This window comes from Pristiophorus japonicus, chromosome 3 (genome assembly GCF_044704955.1).
Source record: "Pristiophorus japonicus isolate sPriJap1 chromosome 3, sPriJap1.hap1, whole genome shotgun sequence".
Lineage (NCBI taxonomy): Eukaryota > Metazoa > Chordata > Chondrichthyes > Pristiophoridae > Pristiophorus > Pristiophorus japonicus.
Genome location: NC_091979.1, coordinates 330,450,077 through 330,473,264, shown reverse-complemented (window position 1 = coordinate 330,473,264; position 23,188 = coordinate 330,450,077). Strand labels below are relative to the sequence as shown.

General features: G+C 50.0%; 1 pseudogene; it reads left to right on the top strand.

The window, feature by feature from the left end:
- The first annotated feature begins 1,599 nt into the window (after window positions 1–1,599).
- LOC139256522 (zinc finger protein 850-like) overlaps window positions 1,600–23,188 on the top strand; it is a 511,041-nt pseudogene continuing 489,452 nt past the window's right edge.

Sequence of the window (23,188 nt, the reverse complement as noted above, 5' to 3'; positions counted from 1 at the left end):
AAGTAAACGAGCATGAAATATAAAAACAGATTGTAAGAGTTTCTCAGGTACATGAAAAGGAAAATAGTGACTAAAGTAAATGTTGGTCTCCTGGAGGATGAGACTGGGGAATTCGCCTCTCCAAACTCCCCGCTCGAACTACCGCTGGGCCTTTTTCTCGGCCTCTCCTCCAACGTCCCCGGACTCCCGACAATCCGAACTCGACCGCCGGACATCTCAAAGCTCTTCACAGAGAATGAAGCACTTTTGGAGCATAGTAATTGTTGTAATGTGGGAAAGGCGGCTGCTAATTTACACACAGCAAGCTCCCACAGACAGCAACGTGATAATGACCAGATAAACTTTTTGTTATTTAGATTGAGGGATAAATATTGGCCAGGACGCCGGGTATAACACCCCTGCTCTTCTTCGAAATAGTGCCATGGGATCTTTTACGGCCACCAGATAGAGAGCAGACGGGGCCTCAGTTTAACGTCTCATCTAAAAGACGGCTCCTCTGACAGTGCAGCACTCCCTCAGCACTACACTGGAGTATCAGCCTAGATTTATTGTGCTCAAGTCCCTGGAGTGGGACTTGAACCCACAACCTTCTGACTCTGAGCTGAGAGAGCTACCCACTGAGCCACAGCTGACCTATTTGCTAAGGGCAATAGGTCCTTGCTATCAACTCTATCCAGGCCCTCCTATTTTTATACACCTCAATTAGGTCTCCCCTTTAATCCTTCTACCAATTACTTTAATTCTATGCCACACGAGTTATTGGCCATTCTGCTAAGGCAAATAGGTCCTTTCTATCCATCGAGAAGGCCCCTCAAGTGCATATCCAGGTATTTTTAAATGCTATGGGTTTCTGCCTCTACCATCCTTTCAGGTAGTGAGTTCCAGACTCCCACCATCCTCTGGGTGAAAAAACTTCTCCTCAAATCCCATCTACACCTTCGACCAATTACTTTAAATCTATACCTCCAGTTATTGATCCATCTCCTAAGGGAAATAGGTCCTTCCTATCCACTCTATCCAGGCCCCTCATCATTTTATACACCTCAATAAGCTCTCCCCTCTGTCTCCTCTGTTCCAAAGAAAACAACCCCAGCCGATCCAATCTGTCCTCATAGATAAAATTCTCCAGTCCAGGCAACGTCCTCGTAAATCTTTGTATCCTCTCTGGTGCAATCATATCTTTCCTGTAATGTGGTGACCAGAACTGCACGCAGTACTCCAGCTGTGGCCTAACTAGAACCCAGCCAGAGTCAGTACCGTCAGGGGAGGAGCGAGAGGGGAACCAGTGAGTGTAGAACTGCACCCAGCCAGAGTCAGTACCTTCAGGGGAGGAGAGGGAGGGAAACCAGTGAGTGTAGAACTGAACCCAGCCAGAGTCAGTACCTTCAGGGGAGGGGAACCAGTGAGTGTAGAACTGAACCCAGCCAGAGTCAGCACCTTCAGGGGAGGAGAGGGAGGGGAACCAGTGAGTGTAGAACTGCACCCAGCCAGCGACAGCACCTTCAGGGGAGGAGAGGGAGGGGAACCAGTGAGTGTAGAACTGAACCCAGCCAGAGTCAGCACCTTCAGCAAGAAGGAAAAAATGTTGGAGATGATGTGATGGGTTTGGATTTACAGCTGTGAGGAAACCAGAGAGGAATGTGTGTGCCATAGAAACTAGAATTGACTATTCTGAATTTCTATCCTGTCCTTACAGTGATGACTTGTGTAAACACCTTTGACAGGGGATTAGAAGGGGAGGATTTGCAGATGGGAAACTCGATCCAAATATCACCAAGATCTGACAGTCACTCGATCCACTGCAACATGAATATCATCGGCCTTTGAATGTGGAAGGAAAAATGTTTGTCTGAACCGTCTGTGGGAAAAGATTTCAAATATCAGTGTGACTGGAAAAGCACCGAGATACACACACCCGAGTGAGTGTTCCAGTGCACTGCCTGTGGAAAGAGCTTTAACCAATGACACAGCCTGAAAAAACATCGCACCATTCACAGCACGGAGTTCTATGTGTGTCCGAGGCTTCAACTGATCGTCCAAACTGGAGACACACAAGGACACCCGCACCACGGACAAACCGTGAAACTGTGGGGACTGTAGAAAGGGATTCCGTTCCCCGTCCCTGCTGGAAACGCATCGATGTAGTCACACTGGGGAGAGGCTGTTCACCTGCTCCGTGTGTGGGAAGGGATTCACAAATTCATCCACCCTGCTGAAACACCAGCGAGTTCACACTGGGGAGAGGCCGTTCACCTGCTCCGTGTGCGGGAAGGGATTCACAAATTCATCCACCCTGCTGAAACACCAGCGAGTTCACACTGGGGAGAGGCCGTTTACCTGCTCCGTGTGTGGGAAGAGATTCACTGACCCATCCCACCTGCTGAAACACCAGCGAGTTCACACTGGGGTGAGACCATTCACCTGCTCCGTGTGTGGGAAGGGGTTCACTGACCCATCCCACCTGCTGAAACACCAGCGAGTCCACACTGGGGAGAGATCATTCACCTGCTCCATGTGTGGGAAGAGATTCACTGACCCATCCCACCTGCTGAAACACCAGCGAGTTCACAAGTGACTGCAAGGATTGGATTCTGCTGTTAATCACATCGGGACTGAACCATGTTCATTCTGACAACTGGGCTGTGTTTCCCCTGTAACTGGGCTGGAGTTTAATTTTCTGGATATCTGACAAATAAATCAGCTTTGTATCCAACACAGAGTGTCGATTCCTTGATTTCTCCAATATAAGAGGAGACTAATTGATATCCTGTTACTGACTGTTCCTTTTTTGGAACTTTTCTCCTTCATTTAACAAAGACCTGTCCTTATGTAACACCTCACATGACCTCAGGATGTCCCAAAGTGCTTTACAGCCAATGAAGTACAACATCATCAAAGTACATTTGAAGTGCATTCACTGATACAATGCAGAAAATGTGGCAGACAATTTGCACACAGCAAGCTGCCATGAACAGCAATGTGATACTGGCCAGATAATCTGTTTTAGTGAGATTGGTTGAGGGCTGATGGGGCCTTGATTCAGTGATTCATCTGAAAGATGACAACACTGAGTGCAGCACTCCCTCAGTACTACATTGGAATGTCAGCCTAGATGTTGTGCTCAAGTCTCTACAGGTTGATTTGAACCCACAACCTACTGACTCAGACAAAACTGCTACCACTGAGACACAACTGACACCCGATCATTACTCGATTATTTCAGTTCGGTTATTCTCATGGACAAACCGCAGCTCCCCATACCTTCCAGAGGCCTCTCCTAGCCTTGGTATCCAGAGAAGGTAATGGTAACATGTCCATGTACCTGCCCTGGGAGTGTTTGATGGGACAGTGTAGAGGGAGCTTTACTCTGTATCTAACCCCCTGTACCTGCCCTGGGAGTGTTTGATGGGACAGTGTAGAGGGAGCTTTACTCTGTATCTAACCCCCTGTACCTGCCCTGGGAGTGTTTGATGGGACAGTGTAGAGGGAGCTTTACTCTGTATCTAACCCGTGTTGTACCTGCCCTGGGAGTGTTTGATGGGACAGTGTAGAGGGAGCGTTACTCTATATCTAACCCGTGCTGTACCTGCCTGGGAGTGTTTGATGGGACAGTGTAGAGGGAGCTTTACTCTGTATCTAACCCGTGCAGAACCTGCCCTGGGAGTGTTTGATGGGACAGTGTAGAGGGAGCTTTACTCTGTATCTAACCCGTGCTGTACCTGCCCTGGGAGTGTTTGATGGGACAGTGTAGAGGGAGCTTTACTCTGTATCTAACCCCGTGCTGTACCTGCCCTGGGAGTGTTTGATGGGACGGTGTTGAGGGAGCTTTACTCTGTATTTAACCCCCTGTACCTGCCCTGGGAGTGTTTGATGGGACAGTGTAGAGGGAGCTTTACTCTGTATTTAACCCCCTGTGCCCGCCCTGGGAGTGAATGATGGGACAGTGTAGAGGGAGCTTTACTCTGTATCTAACCCGTGCTGTACCTGCCCTGGGAGTGTTTGATGGGACAGTGTAGAGGGAGCTTTACTCTGTATCTAACCCCGTGCTGTACCTGCCCTGGGAGTGTTTGATGGGACGGTGTTGAGGGAGCTTTACTCTGTATTTAACCCCCTGTACCTGCCCTGGGAGTGTTTGATGGGACAGTGTAGAGGGAGCTTTACTCTGTATTTAACCCCCTGTGCCCGCCCTGGGAGTGAATGATGGGACAGTGTAGAGGGAGCTTTACTCTGTATCTAACCCGTGCTGTACCTGCCCTGGGAGTGTTTGATGGGACAGTGTAGAGGGAGCTTTACTCTGTATCTAACCCCCTGTACCTGCCCTGGGAGTGTATGATGGGACAGTGTAGAGGGAGCTTTACTCTGTATCTAACCCCCTGTACCTGCCCTGGGAGTGTATGATGGGACAGTGTCGAGGGAGCTTTACTCTGTATCTAACCCCCTGTACCTGCCCTGGGAGTGTTTGATGGGACAGTGTAGAGGGAGCTTTACTCTGTATCTAACCCCCTGTACCTGCCCTGGGAGTGTTTGATGGGACAGTGTAGAGGGAGCTTTACTCTGTATCTAACCCCCTGTACCTGCCTGGGAGTGTTTGATGGGACAATGTAGAGGGAGCTTTACTCTGTATCTAACCCTGTGCTGTACCTGCCCTGGGAGTGTTTGATGGGACAGTGTAGAGGGAGCTTTACTCTGTATCTAACCCCCTGTACCTGCCCTGGGAGTGTTTGATGGGACAGTGTGGAGGGAGCTTTACTCTGTATCTAACCCCCTGTACCTGACTGGAGAGTGTTTAATGGGACAGTGTAGAGGGAGCTTTACTCTGTATCTAACCCCGTGCTGTACCTGCCCTGGGAGTGTTTGATGGGACAGTGTGGAGGGAGCTTTACTCTGTATCTAACCCCCTGTACCTGACTGGAGAGTGTTTAATGGGACAGTGTAGAGGGAGCTTTACTCTGTATCTAACCCCCTGTAACTGCCCTGGGAGTGTTTGATGGGACAGTGTAGAGGGAGCTTTACTCTGTATCTAACCCCCTGTACCTGACTGGAGAGTGTTTAATGGGACAGTGTAGAGGGAGCTTTACTCTGTATCTAACCCCCTGTACCTGCCCTGGGAGTGTTTAATGGGACAGTGTAGAGGGAGCTTTACTCTGTATCTAACCCCCTGTACCTGCCCTGGGAGTGTTTAATGGGACAGTGTAGAGGGAGCTTTACTCCGTATCTAACCCCCTGTAACTGCCCTGGGAGTGTTTGATGGGACAGTGTAGAGGGAGCTTTACTCTGTATCTAACCCCCTGTACCTGCCCTGGGAGTATTTGATGGGACAGTGTGGAGGGAGCTTTACTCTGTATCTAACCCCCTGTACCTGCCCTGGGAGTGTTTGATGGGACAGTGTGGAGGGAGCTTTACTCTGTATCTAACCCCCTGTACCTGCCCTGGGAGTGTTTGATGGGACAGTGTAGAGGGAGCTTTACTCTGTATCTAACCCCGTGCTGTACCTGCCCTGGGAGTGTTTGATGGGACAGTGTAGAGGGAGCTTTACTCTGTATCTAGCCCCCTGTACCTGACTGGAGAGTGTTTATGACAGACACTCGGTGCTCAGAATGACCCATTCCCCGGCACTGACATCCATCACCTCGGTGAGAACATTATTTAACACAAAGATAGAAACCCATCAGTTCCTCCCCTGGACACAGATGCGGAGGGACAGTGAGTGTCCCGAACATTGTTGTACAGAGTGTTCGATGGTTTATCCCTGGGTCTGAGCCTTTTGGTGATGATTTGAATTTGATGCACTCGAGTTACTGACTCACCCACTGGTGGAAATAGTTTATCCTCATTTACCTGATCAAATTTTGAACACCTCCCTCAGATCTCCAGTTACCCTTTGTTCTAATGAAAAGAGCCCCAGTTTCTCCAATCTCCCCTGATAACTAAAGCCTCTCTTCCCTGGTATCATCTCAGTGAATCTCTCTGCATCCTCTCCATGGCCTTCCTGGTGTAAGATCCCCAAAACCTGACACAATATTCGAACTGCAGCCTAACCAATGATTTGTGCAGGTTTACATGACCTCTGCCCTTTTGTACTCCACACCCCTATTTATAAACCGAGGGCCCCATGTGCTTCTTTAAACACATTCTTAACATAAAATGGCTAAAATACATTGACTTTGACATAAACTGGCTGATATAATGTGCATTAGGGAAAGAGAAGTTTAGTCTGAGTTAGAAACTCAAACAATCGATTTACTGCCGACAGGTCACCATGGCAACACTGAGACATTCCATTCATTGAACCCACTGTTAGAATCTGTAATCAGATCAGGGGAAAGAACAGGGTTTGTCTGTCAGTAACCACAATATAAGCTTAAACCAGAGTGAGTAACACAATAGATTAGATTATAATTTGTGATGTTTATACCTGTAATTGTGAAACTATAAGAAATAATGATTAACAGCAGGCAGGGGAGTTTAGGGATATTGAGAAAATTACTGAAGAAAAGTAAGTGCTGGGAACCAGGGAAAGTGTCCGTGTAAATCACAGATTAGACAAGTTCCAGCTGTCTTTTCCTCACTTCCTGCCCAAACCCAGCAGAGACGACAAAGCAGAGTCCGGTGCCAGAGGTGGATCAGTGCAGGGTATAAAAGTGAGGGGAGACTGATGTAAGGGGGCAGTGGGGACTGGAGACACCGGAGATCAAGCTCAGGGCCCCCGAGGTTCCATCCAGCGGGCTGACCTGGTGTCAGTTACTGTGAACACGTGGGACTTGCATCTTTACTCTGACGTGGTAGAGCACAGAGAATCTGCTCAAATTATATTTCTTAAGATATTAAAGTTGCTAATAATAATAATTGAATATATTTAAGGTGGAGATAGAGTTTTGAAAGATCAGGGAGTGAAGGGTTATGGGGAGTGGGCGGTGAAGTGGAGTTGAGGCCAGGATCTGATTGGCCATGATCTTATTGAATGGCAGAGCAGGCTCGAGGAGCCAGATAGCCTACTCCTGCTCCTATTTCTTATGTTCTTGTGTTCCTTAATAAGACAAGGAATTAGCTAGAATCTGACAACCCTAAATCTCTCTGTTCCTCTACTCCATTGAAAGTTTTACCATTTAATGTACATTTCCTCCTTTTATCTTCCTCCCAAAATCTACCACAGCACATTTCTCTGCATTAAATTTCATTTCACATCTACCTGCCCCAATTACTAACCTGTGTATTGACAATGAAGGCACTTAAAGTCCTCTTCACAATTGGCCATGGACCTTTTTGCCGTTCCCAGGAGATTTTGATCGTGTGCCCCATATACCCAAGCCCAGATCATTTCTCTACATTGAGCAGAGCAATGGTCCCAACACTGACCCTGGGGACACCACTGTTTACATCTGAAGAATATCCATTAACCGCTACTCTCTGTTTTCTGCCCTTTACCCAACTTCCTCTCCACACTGCCCCACTCCCTTTAACACCGTGAGCCTTCATTTGATCAAAACCTTTTGACAATCCATCTACACAACATCCACTGCATTTCCTTTCTCACTGCACTGTGTTACTTCCTGAAATAATCCCTGCTGTGTGTCCTGAATGGATCCATTTCACTACCAAACCTTGCAATGTTTGCTCCCCCCCACAGGGTTCATCTGTTTAAAGCCACAACACAAAGCTCCAGTTTCCTCCTGGAGTTTGAGGGAAAACACTTCACATTATCCACCTCCCCACAACTACCCGGGACACAAAGACACAAACTCCGGGACAACCAGGAAGTGCTGAGTAATCTCCAGCGGGTCAAGGAGCGTCTGTAAATTAAGGCAAAATTACTACTTTTAGTAAACAAATGTATCACTGATTTTAATGGGACTCTTCCCGTGACCCAGCTCCTGTAATAATACAATGTAATAACTTTTATGTATATAGTACCTTTAACATAGTAAAACGTTAATACTGGCTGTAAAAGGACCGGATTCTCAGGAGGCTCTACACCACTGGTTGCTCATGAGTCAGTGATCTCCCATCACATTAATGTGCTTCTGCTGTGTGTGTTTAACAAAGTGCCAGGAGCACTTCACAAAAAGTAGGGGACCAGTGAGTGCAGAACTGAACCCAGATACAGTCTGCACCTTCAGGGGAGGAGAGGGAGGGGAACCAGTGAGTGTAGAACTGAACCCAGATACAGTCTGCACCTTCAGGGGAGGAGAGGGAGGGGAACCAGTGAGTGTAGAACTGAACCCAGCCAGAGTCAGCACCTTCAGGGGAGGGGAACCAGTGAGTGTAGAACTGAACCCAGCCAGAGTCAGCACCTTCAGGAGAGGAGAGGGAGGGGAACCAGTGAGTGTAGAACTGAACCCAGCCAGAGTCAGCACCTTCAGGGGAGGGGAACCAGTGAGTGTAGAACTGAACCCAGCCAGAGTCAGTACCTTCAGGGGAGGAGAGGGAGGGGAACCAGTGAGTGTAGAACTGAACCCAGCCAGTGTCAGCACCTTCAGGGGAGGGGAACCAGTGAGTGTAGAACTGAACCCAGCCAGGGTCAGCACCTTCAGGGGAGGAGAGGGAGGGGAACCAGTGAGTGTAGAACTGAACCCAGCCAGAGTCAGCACCTTCAGGGGAGGGAGAGAAGTCAAACAAAAGGGAAAAGATTGGAGGTGGTTTGGACTCCAGCACAGGCAGGAGGGAGTGTGTGCAGGAACAAGACAAGAAAGAATATTCATTAGAAACTAGAATTGTCTGTTCTGAATTTCTATCCTGCACTTACAGTGATGACTTTTGTAAACTCCTTTTACATGATATTAGAAGGGAAGGATTTTCAGACGAAAAACACAAACCAAACATATAGTCAAGATCTGACTGAGGCACTCGCTCAGGACCTGAATATCATCGGCCTTTGAACATAGAATGAGAAATGTTTGTCTGTTCTGTCTGTGGGAACAGATTTCAAATATCAGTGTGACTGGAAAAGCAGCGAGACTCACACACCCCCGAGTGAGTGTTCCAGTGCACTGCCTGTGGAAAGGGCTTTAACCAGTTACACAGCCTGCAAAAACGAACAGTGGAGAGAAACCGTACACGTGTTGTGTGTGTGGACCAGGCTTCAACTGATCATCCAACCTGGAGAGACACAAGGACACCGGCACCACGGAGAAACCGTGGGAATGTGAGGACTGTGGGGACTGTGGGAAGGGATTCAATTACCCATCCCTGTTGGAAACTCATCGCTACAGGCACACCGGGGGGAGGCCGTTCACCTGCTCCGTGTGTGGGAAGGGATTCTCTCCAGGCTGCAAAATACAAAACCGGCCTTGGAGTCTGGAAGGGCGTTCAGAACAGCTCTCCTACTGCTGAAACCCTCATCCATGCCTTTGTTACCTCTCGACTTGACTTCGCCAACTCACTCCTGGCCGGCCTCCCACATTCTACACTACGTAAACTTGAGGTCTTCCAAAACTCAGCAGCCCGTGTCCTAACTTGCACCAAGTCACAATCACCCACCACCCCTGTGCTCACTGACCTACATTGGCTCCCGGTTAAACAACACCTCGATTTCAAAATTCTCCTCCTTGTTTACAAATCACTCCATGGCCTGGCCCCTCCCTGTCTTCTTCAGCCTCACAACACCACAAGACGTCTGCGCTCCTCAAACTCTGCCCTCTTGAACATCCCTCGTTATATCTGCTCAACCATCGGTGGCCGTGCTTTCAGCTGTTTGGACCCGAAGCTCTGGAACTCCCTCCCTAAACCTCCCTCTCCACCTGTCCTTCCTCCTTTCAGACGCTCCTTAAAACCAACCCCTTTAACCGAGCTTTCGGTCATCTGCCTTAATTTCTTCTTTTGTGGCTCGGTGTCAAATTTATCTGTTTTGTCTCGTTAACACCGCTGTGAAGCACCTTGGGAGGTTTTACTACGTTAAAGGTATAATATAAATAAAAGTTATAATAAAAACCGTTGCACACGACTGCTCGGTGCAACACTCTCCACCCCAGATCCCCAATGGTGCAGGGAAGGACCCTGCGTAGAGAGCCCTCCAATGGGGACCCCCGCCTCACTGGACAGTAAGATGACCCACCATTGCGACTGAGACTGGGCAATGAACAAAATCCATCAATCAATGTCACAGAAACCCGAGAGCCCTGGTTCTCAGCCCTGGGGCCAAGTACACTGGCCGCCAGTGTTCCATCACTAACTCACACCTGAGGCCCGGCCCAGTCTGGCTCAGTCACTAAATACTTTCGAAAGTGATTCTAACTCTGGTGGAAAGCTATGAGGCCTCATTTTATTGTGCGACCCGAGATGCTTTTAATGGCTTTAATAAACTGGCAATAAGATTTTTATTTAAAAACTGGAAATTGGTGAAAAATGCCACAAGCACTGCCTCAAAACTCAGAGAATTCCACTTCATCAGCGCCCCTGCCACAGGACTCAATATCCACCCCCTCCACCTCTGGTGCACTGTGTCTGCAGTATGTACTGTCACACAGAATGACCACGGTCAGGTCGTGTGGAGTCAAAGGTCAGGTAACAGAATGGGTGGAAATATGGCAACAAACTTCCTTCAACTCCAACAAATGATTCCTGTTTTGCAGCCATCTCTCCATCCACTCTGCTCCTGGCCCTTCACTCCACAGGCCTGACCTTGGTCATCCTGTTGATCTTACATACTGTTGTGGGTAGCAAGCTGGTTACAAAACAGGAAACAGAGAGTAGGGGTTCAGAGTAGCTACTCAGACTGGCAATAGGTGGGAGGTGGCAATCCACAGGGATCGGTGCTGGGACCACTGTTCTGGCAATAGGTGGGAGGTGGTGTTCCCCAGGGATCGGTGCTGGGACCGCTGTTCTGGCAATAGGTGGGAGGTGGTGTTCCCCAGGGATCGGTGTTGGGACCACTGTTCTGGCAATAGGTGGGAGATGGTGTTCCCCAGGGATCAGTGCTGGGACCACTGTTCTGGCAATAGATGGGCAGTGGTGTTCCCCAGGGATCAGTGCTGGGACCACTGTTCTGGCAATAGATGGGAGGTGGCGATCCACAGGGATCGGTGCTGGGACCACTGTTCTGGCAATAGATGGGAGGTGGCGATCCACAGGGATCGGTGCTGGGACCACTGTTCTGGCAATAGGTGGGAGGTGGTGTTCCCCAGGGATCGGTGCTGGGACCGCTGTTCTGGCAATAGGTGGGAGGTGGTGTTCCCCAGGGATCGGTGTTGGGACCACTGTTCTGGCAATAGGTGGGAGATGGTGTTCCCCAGGGATCAGTGCTGGGACCACTGTTCTGGCAATAGATGGGCAGTGGTGTTCCCCAGGGATCAGTGCTGGGACCACTGTTCTGGCAATAGATGGGAGGTGGCGATCCACAGGGATCGGTGCTGGGACCACTGTTCTGGCAATAGATGGGAGGTGGCGATCCACAGGGATCGGTGCTGGGACCACTGTTCTGACAATAGGTGGGAGGTGGTATTCCCCAGGGATCGGTGCTGGGACCACTGTTGTTCAGCATTTACATAAAGGATTGGACTCGGGAATCAGAAGTACAATTTCCACATTTTTAGATGACACAAATTGGGAGGTAGAGTTAATACTGAGGAAGACTGTGACACAGTGCAAGACATTAATACGTTGCAGAATGCGTGTGTAATTGGGAAATGAATTTCAGTTTCGATCAGTGAGAGGTGGTGTGTTTTGGTATGAAGAATAAGGAGGCCACATTCTATTTGGAAAATAAGAGTCTAAATGGTGCAGAGGAGCGAAGGGATCGAGGGGTACAGATACACAAATCACTAAAAGTAGCGATGTGGGTTAATACGGCCATTTAAAAAAGCAAATAAAGCTCTGGGGATAATTTCTAAAGGAGCCTTCTGTTCCGTGCCCAGGAGCTCTGAACCATGGGGGAGAGCGACTGGGATACATTTCTTACATACCGCAAGTTTGCTGTCAGTGCAGAGAGACAAGAGAGACCAAAGTGCCGTTTGGCCCTCTCAGTGTGGCCCTGAAGGACTGTGTCCAGGCTGAAGTTCTGTTCCCACCGTACGATACCCCCCCAGATTGTCCTCTCTGAGCTCCAGCCGGGTGATGCTAAACACTCCGGTGGGAAAGACAAAAATCCACAGCAATATGTTTAAAGCAAAGCTGATTTATATCCTGTTGATCCAGAATATTAAAGTCCAGCCCAGTTATAGGGTTATTAACATCAGCAGAATCCAACCCCTGCAGTCACTTGTGAACTCGCTGGTGTGTCAGCAGGTGGCATAACTCAGTGAATCCCTTCCCACACATGGAGCAGGTGAACGGCCTCTCCCCAGTGTGAGTGCACTGGTGTACAGTGAGTCCAGATGATCGCGTGAACCCAGTCCCGCAGTGAGAGCACCTGAACGGTCTCTCCCCAGTGTGAACACACTGATGGCAGCTCAGTTCCCCGGGACTTTTATAGTTCTTCCCACAGTTCGGGCATTTAAAAGGTCTCTCGTCAGTGTGAACTCGCTGGTGTGTCAGCAGGCTGGATGACTGAGTGAATCCCTTCCCACACTCGGAGCAGGTGAATGGCCTCTCCCCAGTGTGAACTCGCTGGTGTGTCAGCAGGCTGGATGACTGAGTGAATCCCTTCCCACACTCGGAGCAGGTGAATGGCCTCTCCCTGGTGTGAACTCGCTGGTGTATCAGAAAGTGGGATGACTGAGTGAATCCCTTCCCACACTCGGAGCAGGTGAATGGCCTCTCCCCAGTGTGAACTCGCTGGTGTATCAGCAGGCTGGATGACTGAGTGAATCCCTTCCCACACTCGGAGCAGGTGAATGGCCTCTCCCTGGTGTGAACTCGCTGGTGTATCAGAAAGTGGGATGACTGAGTGAATCCCTTCCCACACTCGGAGCAGGTGAATTGCCTCTCCCCAGTGTGACTGCACTTGTGTCTCGATAGGCCAGAGATTGGGCTAAGTCTCGTCCACACACACAACACGTCGACACTTTCTCCCCACTGGCAACGGTGCTTTTTGCTTCCATATTGAGAGGCCGATGATATTCAGGTCCCGATGAATCGAGTGACTCTGTCAGATCTTGATGCAGTGTGTGATTTGAGTTTCCCGTCTGCAAATCCTCCCCTTCTAATATCCTGTAAATTTAATTTAAAACAGGAAAAGGGGAGTGTGAGAAAGAAACCACAAAGAGGCAGGTTAGTAATTTGAACTTAATGAATCTGATAATTTGTGGGGCTGGCACTAGAACAAGGTGAGCATGGAAATGGCCAGATTGTCATAGAAACCCAACTGGTTCACTAATATCTGACTCTGGCTGGGTTCAGTTCTACACTCACTGGTTCCCCTCCCATGGAGGTACTGACTCTGGCTGGGTTCAGTTCTACACTCACTGGTTCCCCTCCCCTGAAGGTACTGACTCTGGCTGGGTTCAGTTCTACACTCACTGGTTCCCCTCCCCTGGAGGTACTGACTCTGGCTGGGTTCAGTTCTACACTCACTGGTTCCCCTCCCCTGAAGGTACTGACTCTGGCTGGGTTCAGTTTTACACTCACTGGTTCCCCTCCCCTGAAGGTACTGACTCTGGCTGGGTTCAGTTCTACACTCACTGGTTCCCCTCCCCTGAAGGTACTGACTCTGTCTGGGTTCAGTTCTACACTCACTGGTTCCCCTCCCCTGTAAGTACTGACTCTGGCTGGGTTCAGTTCTACACTCACTGGTTCCCCTCCCCTGGAGGTACTGACTCTGGCTGGGTTCAGTTCTACACTCACTGGTTCCCCTCCCCTGAAGATACTGACTCTGGCTGGGTTCAGTTCTACACTCACTGGTTTTCCTCCCCTGAAGGTACTGACTCTGGCTGGGTTCAGTTCTACACTCACTGGTTCCCCTCCCCTGAAGGTACTGACTCTGTCTGGGTTCAGTTCTACACTCACTGGTTCCCCTCCCCTGAAGGTACTGACTCTGGTTCAGTTCTACATTCACTGGTTCCCCTCCCCTGGAGGTACTGACTCTGGCTGGGTTCAGTTCTACACTCACTGGTTCCCCTCCCCTGAAGGTACTGACTCTGGTTCAGTTCTACATTCACTGGTTCCCCTCCCCTGAAGGTACTGACTCTGGTTCAGTTCTACATTCACTGGTTCCCCTCCCCTGGAGGTGCTGACTCTGGCTGGGTTCAGTTCTACACTCACTGGTTCCCCTCCCCTGAAGGTACTGACTCTGTCTGGGTTCAGTTCTACACTCACTGGTTCCCCTCCCCTGAAGGTACTGACTCTGGTTCAGTTCTACATTCACTGGTTCCCCTCCCCTGAAGGTACTGACTCTGGTTCAGTTCTACATTCACTGGTTCCCCTCCCCTGGAGGTGCTGACTCTGGCTGGGTTCAGTTCTACACTCACTGGTTCCCCTCCCCTGAAGGTACTGACTCTGTCTGCGTTCAGTTCTACACTCACTGGTTCCCCTCCCCTGAAGGTACTGACTCTGGCTGGGTTCAGTTCTACACTCACTGGTTCCCCTCCCCTGAAGGTGTTCACTCTGGCTGGGTTCAGTTCTACACTCACTGGTTCCCCTCCCCTGAAGGTACTGACTCTGCCTGGGTTCAGTACTATACTCACTGGTTCCCCTCCCCTGAAGGTGCTGACTCTGGCTGAGTTCAGTTCTATACTCACTGGTTCCCCTCCCCTGCAGGTACTGACTCTGGCTGGGTTCAGTTCTATACTCACTGGTTCCCCACCCCTGGAGGTACTGACTCTGGCTGGGTTCAGTTCTACACTCACTGGTGCCCCTCTCCTGAAGGTGCTGACTCTGGCTGGGTTCAGTACTATACTCACCAGTTTCTCTCCAATATGTGACCCATGTGCCCAAACTCCATGTGTGAACCTCGACAGTGAGTGTCAACAGGCTATTCCACTGTCCTCACCTGAGGCCTCACACATGCATTTTCCAGCAGGGTGACTGGACCCTCCTCCCAATGGCTCAGTGGGTACAGGCACTGACCAGCGTGACTGTGTCATAGGAATAGAAGGGGCCCAGGTTTAATCCCCTCTGTGTATCCTCCCCTTCTAAACCCTTGTAAAAGCTGTTTACAAAAGTCATCACTGTAAGTAGGAACATAGGAACAGGAAAAGGCCATTCAGCCCTTGAGCCTGTTCAATTGCCCCCAGCCTCAGTTTTATTGGAAACATCGAGTTCTGCATTTTCACTACCCTTTAAGAACACAAGAAATTGGAGCAGGAGTAGGCCATACGACCCCTCGAGCCTGCTCCACCATTCAATAAGATCATGGCTGGTCTTCTACCTCAACTCCATTCTGGGTACTGAGCCTGTGACACTGAAAATTGTTTCTCCTTATTAAGAGGATTGGTGGGCTGGACGAGATTACAGAGATAGGGAGGGGCGAGGCCTTGGAGGGATTTGAACAAGAGGAGGAGTATTTTAAAGGCTGATGTCACCAGCCGTCTCCACAGTGCAGAATGTGACTCACTATTAACAAGAAGGATTTTTGTTTAACTACTAAAGATGCATAATGAGGGGGAATCAATCTGTCCCTTTAACTAACAACAACATGAAAGAAACCTTTAAACACCTGGTCCACTTGGCACTGAAGTGTCTGAAACTCATAATAGCAACTCCAGGAAATAAAATACTGACAGATGTTAAACTGTTTTGTTGACAAAAGAAAACTTGATTTAACTTTTAAAAGATGAACAGTTTAACAGGGGTTCACACAGACTCACCTGATTGGCCGACTCAGGATCCACCCCTCAAGCACCGCGATTGGTTGCAGAACACGCTGCTCCCGGGGCCCTCCGGCCTCTGAGCTCTCTTCCTGTTGGTTCCCAGGGCAATCAATCACCACTCGCCAACATTACACTGCCAGATGTAGTTGAGGGGCTCAGAGGAAAAAATAAAATGAAGTCGTGAATCTGAATTAAGAAATAAAATGAGAGAAGCGATGATTAAATGAACAAGGAGAGGCAAAATAAACTAAAGGGTACAATCCTAAAGGGGGTGCATGAACAGTGAGACCTGCGGGTATATGTACACAAATCACTGAAGGTGGCAGGACAGGTTGGGAAAGCAGTTAAAAAACTTACAGGATCCTGGGATCACAGAGTACAAAAGCAAGGAAGTTATGATCAACCTTTGTAAAACACTGGTTCAACCTCAACTGGAGTATTGTGTCCAATTCTGGGCACCACACATTCGGATGTGATGCCTTAGAGAAAAAGATTTACAAGAATGATTCACGAGATGAGGGACTTCAGTTACGTGGATAGACTGGAGAAGCTGGGGTTATTCTCCTTTTACGCAGCGGGTGGTTAGGATCTGGAATGCACGGCCTGAAAGGGAGCTGGAGGCAGACTCAATCACAGCTTTCAAAAGGGAGTTGGATAAGTATCTGAAAGAAAACATTTGCAGGGCTGGGGGAAAGGGCGGGGCAGTGGGACTCGCTGGGAGCTGGTAAGGGCTCGACGGGCCGAATGGCCTTCCGTGCTGTAACCATTCTCTGATTGTGTGAGCAGAACCACTCTGTTCCCTGACTCAATCTAAAGCCTTCCTGACTGTGAGCACCTGTTAAACCTGCCCTGCACCTTCACTGCTCCAAGGAGAACCACCCCAGATGCTGCAGCCATCATCTTATTGAATGGCGGCAGGCCCGAGGGGCCAAAGGGCCGACTCATCTCCTATTTCTGATGTTCTCCTGTATTCATGTCACTGGTCCCCATCCTGCACCTGATGGCCTCCCTGCAGCAAGATGGCCGCCGCACATGCTCCCTGCCCTGTAACGGGACAATGGAAAGCATGTGACATCGAGGAAGCCCCGCCCCTGTCGCTCCCTGCTCCCCGCGGCGGGCGGACCCGTGCTGCCCAAAGATGGCGGCCGACCGCCTGTAACCCCCGACAGTAACCAAGGCCCGTGCACTACGTGAGTATGAGAGTCCGCAGGGAGGCTGGGCGCACTCCTCCATTCTGTGCGGCGGCTGAGAAACGTCTTGCGTTGGCCGGCAATCTCCCACAATAGGCTGGCCCCACGCCTGCACACAACTCTGCCCCACCTCACCCGGGTCTCCGAGCTCAAAGGCCGCGAGCGGAGCCACCAACAAACTCTTTCCATTGGAAACAAAATTACCCAGTTCAGTCAAGTGCCCCCCTGGGGGACACTCCAAACATTGTTCAAGGCCCATTTAGGGGTTTTTTTTGTTTTTTTGTGGGCACTAAAACCATAATTTACAAGTGCCCCCTATAAAAGGGGAGGGGGACACTAAAACACGGCAATTAAAATAAATTAAACTTTCAAACATATAAAATCAAATTAACATTTGGTTGCCGGGGGTGATGATGCACTCCAGTCCCTCCGGCGCCCACCTCTCGCGGAAGGCCGCGAGCGTACCGGTGGACACCGCGTGCTCCATCTCCAGGGACACCCTGGACCGGATGTAAGAGCGGAAGAGAGGCAGGCAGTCAGGCTGAACGACCCCCTCGACCGCCCGCTGCCTGGACCGGCTGATGGCACCCTTGGCCGTGCCCAGGAGCAGTCCTACGAGGAGGCCCTCGGACCTACCCGCTCCCCTCCGCACAGGGTGCCCAAAGATCAGGAGTGTGGGACTGAAGTGCAGCCAGAAATTGAGGAGCAGCCCCTTTAAATAATAAAACAGGGGCTGCAACCTCGTGCCTTCAATAAAAACATGGAACACGGACTCCTCCAGATCGCAGAAATTGCAGGCAGCCTGGGAGCCCGTGAACCGGCTTAAAGATTGATTGCACGGGACTGCTCCGTGCACCACCCTCCAGGCCAAGTCCCCGATAAATAGTGGGAGGAATCCCGCGTAGAGTGCCCTCCATCGGGGACCCCCGCCTCCTCCGGACGGCAAGATGTTGCTCCATGGCGTGTCCGGACAGCAGGCGAGGATGGCAAGGTGGAGAGTGTGCAGGAGCCATTTAATAAGATCATGGCTGATCTGATCATGGACTCGGCTCCACTTCCCCGCCCACTCCCCATAACCCTTATCATTTAAGAAACTGTCTATTTCTGTCTTAAATATATCCAATGTCCCAGCTTTCACTGCTCCCTCAGAGATTTACAACCCTGAGAGAAAAAATTTCCCCTCATCTCTTTTAAATGGGCAGCCCCTTATTCTAAGACCATGCCCCCTAGTTCTAGTCTCCCCCATCAGTGAAAACATCCTCTCTGCATCCACCTTGTCAAGCCCCCTCATAACCTTATACAGTTCGATAAGTTCACCTCTCATTCTTCTGAATTCCAATGAGTAGAGGCCCAATCTACTCAACCTTTCCTCATAAGTCAACCCCCTCATCCCCTGAATCAACCGAGTGAACCTTCTCTGAACTGCCTCCAAAGCAAGTATATCCTTTCGTAAATATGTAAACCAAAACTGCACGCAGTACTCCAGGTGTGGCCTCACTAATACCCTGTATAACTGTAGCAAGACTTCCCTGCTTTTATACTCCATCCCCTTTGCAATAAAGGCCAAGATCCCATTGGCCTTCCTGATCACTTGCTGTACCTGCATACTAACCTTTTGTATTTCATGCACCAGGACCCCCAGGTCCCGCTGTACTGCAGCACTTTGCAATCTTTCTCCATTTAAATAATAACTTACTCTTTGATTTTTTTCTGCCAAAGTGCATGATCTCACACTTTACAACATTATAATCCATCTGACAAATTTTTGCCCACTCACTTCGCCTGTCTATGTCCTTTTGTAGATTTGTTGTGTCCTCCTCACACACTGCTTTTCCTCCCATCTTTGTATCATCAGCAAACTTGGCTACGTTACACTCAGTCCCTTCTTCCAAGTCGTTTATATAGATTGTAAATAGTTGGGGTCCCAGCACTGATCCCTGCGGCACCCCACTAGTTACTGATTGCCAACCCGAGAATGACCCATTTATCCCGACTCTCTGTTTTCTGTTCGATAGCCGATCCTCTATCCGTGCTGTGGGAGTCAGTGGGCTCACCTCTTTATTCCCTCCCTCGCCTCTTATTCCGTTACATTGATGACTGTATCGGTGTCATTTCCTGCTCTCACCCTGAACTTGAAAATTTCATTCACTTTGCATCCAATTTCCACCCTTCCCTCACCTTCACATGGTCGCTCAACGACTCTTCCCTTCCCTGACTTCGTCTCCATCTCTGGGGATAGGCTTTCGACCACTATCCACTCTCGCCCTCTGACATGTCTTTTTCCTCAACAGAGGATTCCCCTCCGCCGTGGTTAACATGGCGCTCGACCGTGTCCTTTCTATTTCCCGCACCTCTGCTCTCACCCCTTCCCCTCCCTGTTAGAAACATGACTGGGTTCCCCTTGTCGTCACCTTTCACCCCACCAGTCTCTACATTCAATGGATCATCCTCCATCACCTCCAGCGTGATCCCACCACCAATCACATCTTCCCCACCCCTCAGCATTCTGAAGGGATCGCTCCCTCCGTGACACCCTGGTCTATTCTGCTGTCGCCCCCAGCACCCCTCCCCTTCCCACGGCACCTGACTGTACAAGCACAGGAGATGCAACACCTGCCCTTTTACCCCCTCCCTTCCCACTATCCAGGGCCCCAAATACTCCTTCCAGGTGAAACAGCGATTTACTTGTTCTTTTAATTCAGTATACTGTAGTCACTGCTCACGACGTGGTCTCCTCTACATTGGGGAGACCAAGCGTAGATTGGGTGACCGCTTTGCAGAGTCGAGGGAATTCTGGAAGTTCAAAACCAAGACTCGAGTTATTGGTAAACGCCGAGAGTCTGTAATCTGGGGAAAAGACAAAGTGGCAGAACAAGGAAAATCGCTGTCCCTTGAACTACCACAAACCCTGTGTGGAGGAGAGGGGGAGATACAGTGTGTCTCAGGAACTGTCCCACAACAGAGTTACAGACCCTGCCCCTTTGATTGATGAATTTAAAAGTCTGTATTAAAATGTGAGCCAGTGGGTTGTGAGCCCAGAGCCTTGTGTCCAGTAAGGGCAATAAAGGCCCCCAGCCTCCCCTGGCCCCAGGCCCTGAACAAGGGACTGCACAAAGTCACATCCTGCGGCTCAGCCAATCAGGGGCACAAGTCCCGCCCCTCGGGCTCCCCGATTGGTTGGAGGAGCCGCCACTGGCTCACACCTCCAGCCCCGCCCTGCTTACTCCCTATTGGTTGGAAGCTCCTGTCTATCAGGCCGTGGGCCTGGGTCACATGTCCCTCGAGTGTGGGACCCGGATGGGCGGGATTTGCCTTTATTCTCTCCCCTCCTGCTCCCCATCTGAGAAACTCACCGACTCCGCTCTTCCCGGCTGCACCCCAGATTGTGGGCACAGGGGAGGGATTGGAGCCCTGGGTGGGCCGACAATCTTTATAATCACCCGGTAAAGGCCTCAGGCCCTGAATACAAGCCCCCGGGCCGGGCCGGGCAGGGCCGGGCCCCGTGTGTGCACCGCGGGGACAGGCCCGGGGGAGCGGGCTCAGTGACCGCCAGTGTAGACAGGGCAGGATCACGGTGCAGCGTGACCATCATGATGCAGGAAGAAAGTGGTCGGGGCTTCAGGGTCCCAGTGACCAGGAGAGAAAACCATTGCCTCATTGATCTTATTCTCACTCTGCACACAGCAGGTGAAGAACTTTAACTGAACCCAACCAGAGCAGAGGGAGGGAGGGAGAAAACTGGGGATGGAGGGAAGAAATGATGGAGATGGTGCGATGGGTTTGGATTTCAGCTCAGGGACGGAGAGTGTGTGGGACGGGGATTTAGATTTGGGGGAACAAGAGGAAAGAATGTTCCATAGAGCTAGAATTATCTGTCCTCAGTTTCTATCCTGCACTTCTAGTGCTGACCTTTGTAAATTCCTTTTACAGGATATTATAAAGGGAGGATTTGCAGACGGGAAACTCGAACCAAACCTGATGTCAAAATCTGACAGAGTCACTCGATTCATTAGGACCTGATGTTTGTCTGTTCTGTCTGTGGGAAAAGGTTTGAAACATCAGTGTGACTGGAAAAGCACAGAGACACACACCCGAGTGAGAGTGTTCCAGTGCACTGCCTGTGGAAAGAGCTTTAACCAGTTACACAGCCTAAAAAACATCGCACCATTCACAGTGAGGAGAAACCGTACACGTGTTGTGTGTGGACCAGGCTTCAACTGATCATCCAACCTGGAGAGACACAAGGACACCGGCACCACGGAGAAACCGTGGGAATGTGGGGACTGTGGGAAGGGATTGAATTACCCATCCCTGTTGGAAACTCATCGACGCAGTCACACTGGGGAGAGGCCGTTCACCTGCCCCATGTGTGGAAAGGGATTTACTCAGTCATCCAGCTTACTGTCACACCAGCGAGTTCACACCGGGGACAGACCGTTCACCTGCTCTGAGTGTGGGAAGGGATTCATTTCTTCATCCGCCCTCACTGAACACAAGCGAGTTCACACTGGGGAGAGGCCGTTCACCTGCTCTGAGTGTGGGAAGGGATTCTCTCGGTCATCCAACCTGCTGACACAGCAACAAGTTCACAAGTGACTGCAGCGGTTGGATTTTGCTGTTACTGTTGTTGTTAATCACATCCTGGACTGAACCATGTTCACTCTGACAGCTGGGTTTTATTGTTACTGATGTAATTAATCCCTATAACTGGTCTGGAGTTTAATTTTCTGGATATCATCGAATCATAGAATGGTTACAGCACAGAAGGAGGCCTTTCAGCCCGTCGAGCCTGTGCCGGCTCTCTGCAGGAGCACTTCAGCTAGTCCCACTCCCCTGCCCTTACCGCATAGCCCTGCAAAGGTTTTTCTTCGAGTACTTATCCAATTCCTTTTTGAAAGCCACAATTGAGTCTGCCTCCACCACCCTTTCAGGCCGTGCATTCCAGATCCTAACCACTCGCTACGCAAAAACGTTTTTCCTCATGTTGCCTTTGGTTCTTCTGCCAATCACCTTAAATCTGTGTCCTCTGGTTCTCCACCCTTCTGCCAATGGGAACAGTTTCTCTCGATCTACTCTGTCTAGACCCCTCATGATTTTGAACACCTCGATCAAATCTGCTCACAACCTTCTCTGCTCCAAGGAGAACAACACGATGCTGAGAATGACGTGAGTATCACGTGTAGCGAGTTGGTCTTACCGCAGGAGAAGGGTCCACAGCCAGCGAGGGAATGGAAGACCAGCAGGAAGAGTAGTGCAAGGAAGGTAGTGCAGGGGTGCCCTGTGGTCATCCCACTGCAAAACAGATACACTGCTTTGAGTGCTGTTGAGGGGGATGACTCATCAGGAGCGGGCAGCAGCAGCCAAGTTCATGGCACCGTGGCTGGCTCTGTTGCACAGGAGGGCAGGAAAAAGAGTGGGCGAGCGATAGTGATAGGGGATTCAATTGTAAGGGGAATAGATAGGCGTTTCTGCGGCCGCAACCGAGACTCCAGGATGGTATGTTGCCTCCCTGGTGCAAGGGTCAAGGATGTCTCGGAGCGGGTGCAGGACATTCTAAAAAGGGAGGGAGAACAGCCAGTTGTCGTGGTGCATGTTGGTACCAATGACATAGGTAAAAAAAGGGATGAGTTCCAACAAAATGAATTTAAGGAGCTAGGAGCTAAATTAAAAAGTAGGACCTCAAAAGTAGTAATCTCGGGATTGCTACCAGTGCCACGTGCTAGTCAGAGTAGGAATCGCAGGATAGCTCAGATGAATACGTGGCTTGAGCAATGGTGCAGCAGGGAGGGATTCAAATTCCTGGGGCATTGGAACCGGTTCTGGGGGAGGTGGGACCAGTTCAATCCGGACGGTCTGCGCCTGGGCAGAATCGGAACCAATGTCCTCGGGGGAGTGTTTGCTAGTGCTGTTGGGGAGGAGTTAAACTAATATGGCAGGGGGATGGGAACCAATGCAGGGAGATAGAGGGAAACAAAAAGGAGGCAAAAACAAAAGACAGAAAGGAGATGAGGAAAAGTGGAGGGCAGAGAAACCCAAGGCAAAGAACAAAAAGGGCCATTGTACAGCAAAATTCTAAAAGGACAGAGGGTGTTAAAAAAACAAGCCTAAAGGCTTTGTGTCTTAATGCAAGGAGTATCCGCAATAAGGTGGATGAATTAACTGTGCAAATAGATGTTAACAAATATGATGTGATTGGGATTACGGAGACGTGGCTCCAGGATGATCAAGGCTGGGAACTCAACATCCAGGGGTATTCAACATTCAGGAAGGATAGAATAAAAGGAAAAGGAGGTGGGGTAGCATTGCTGGTTAAGGAGG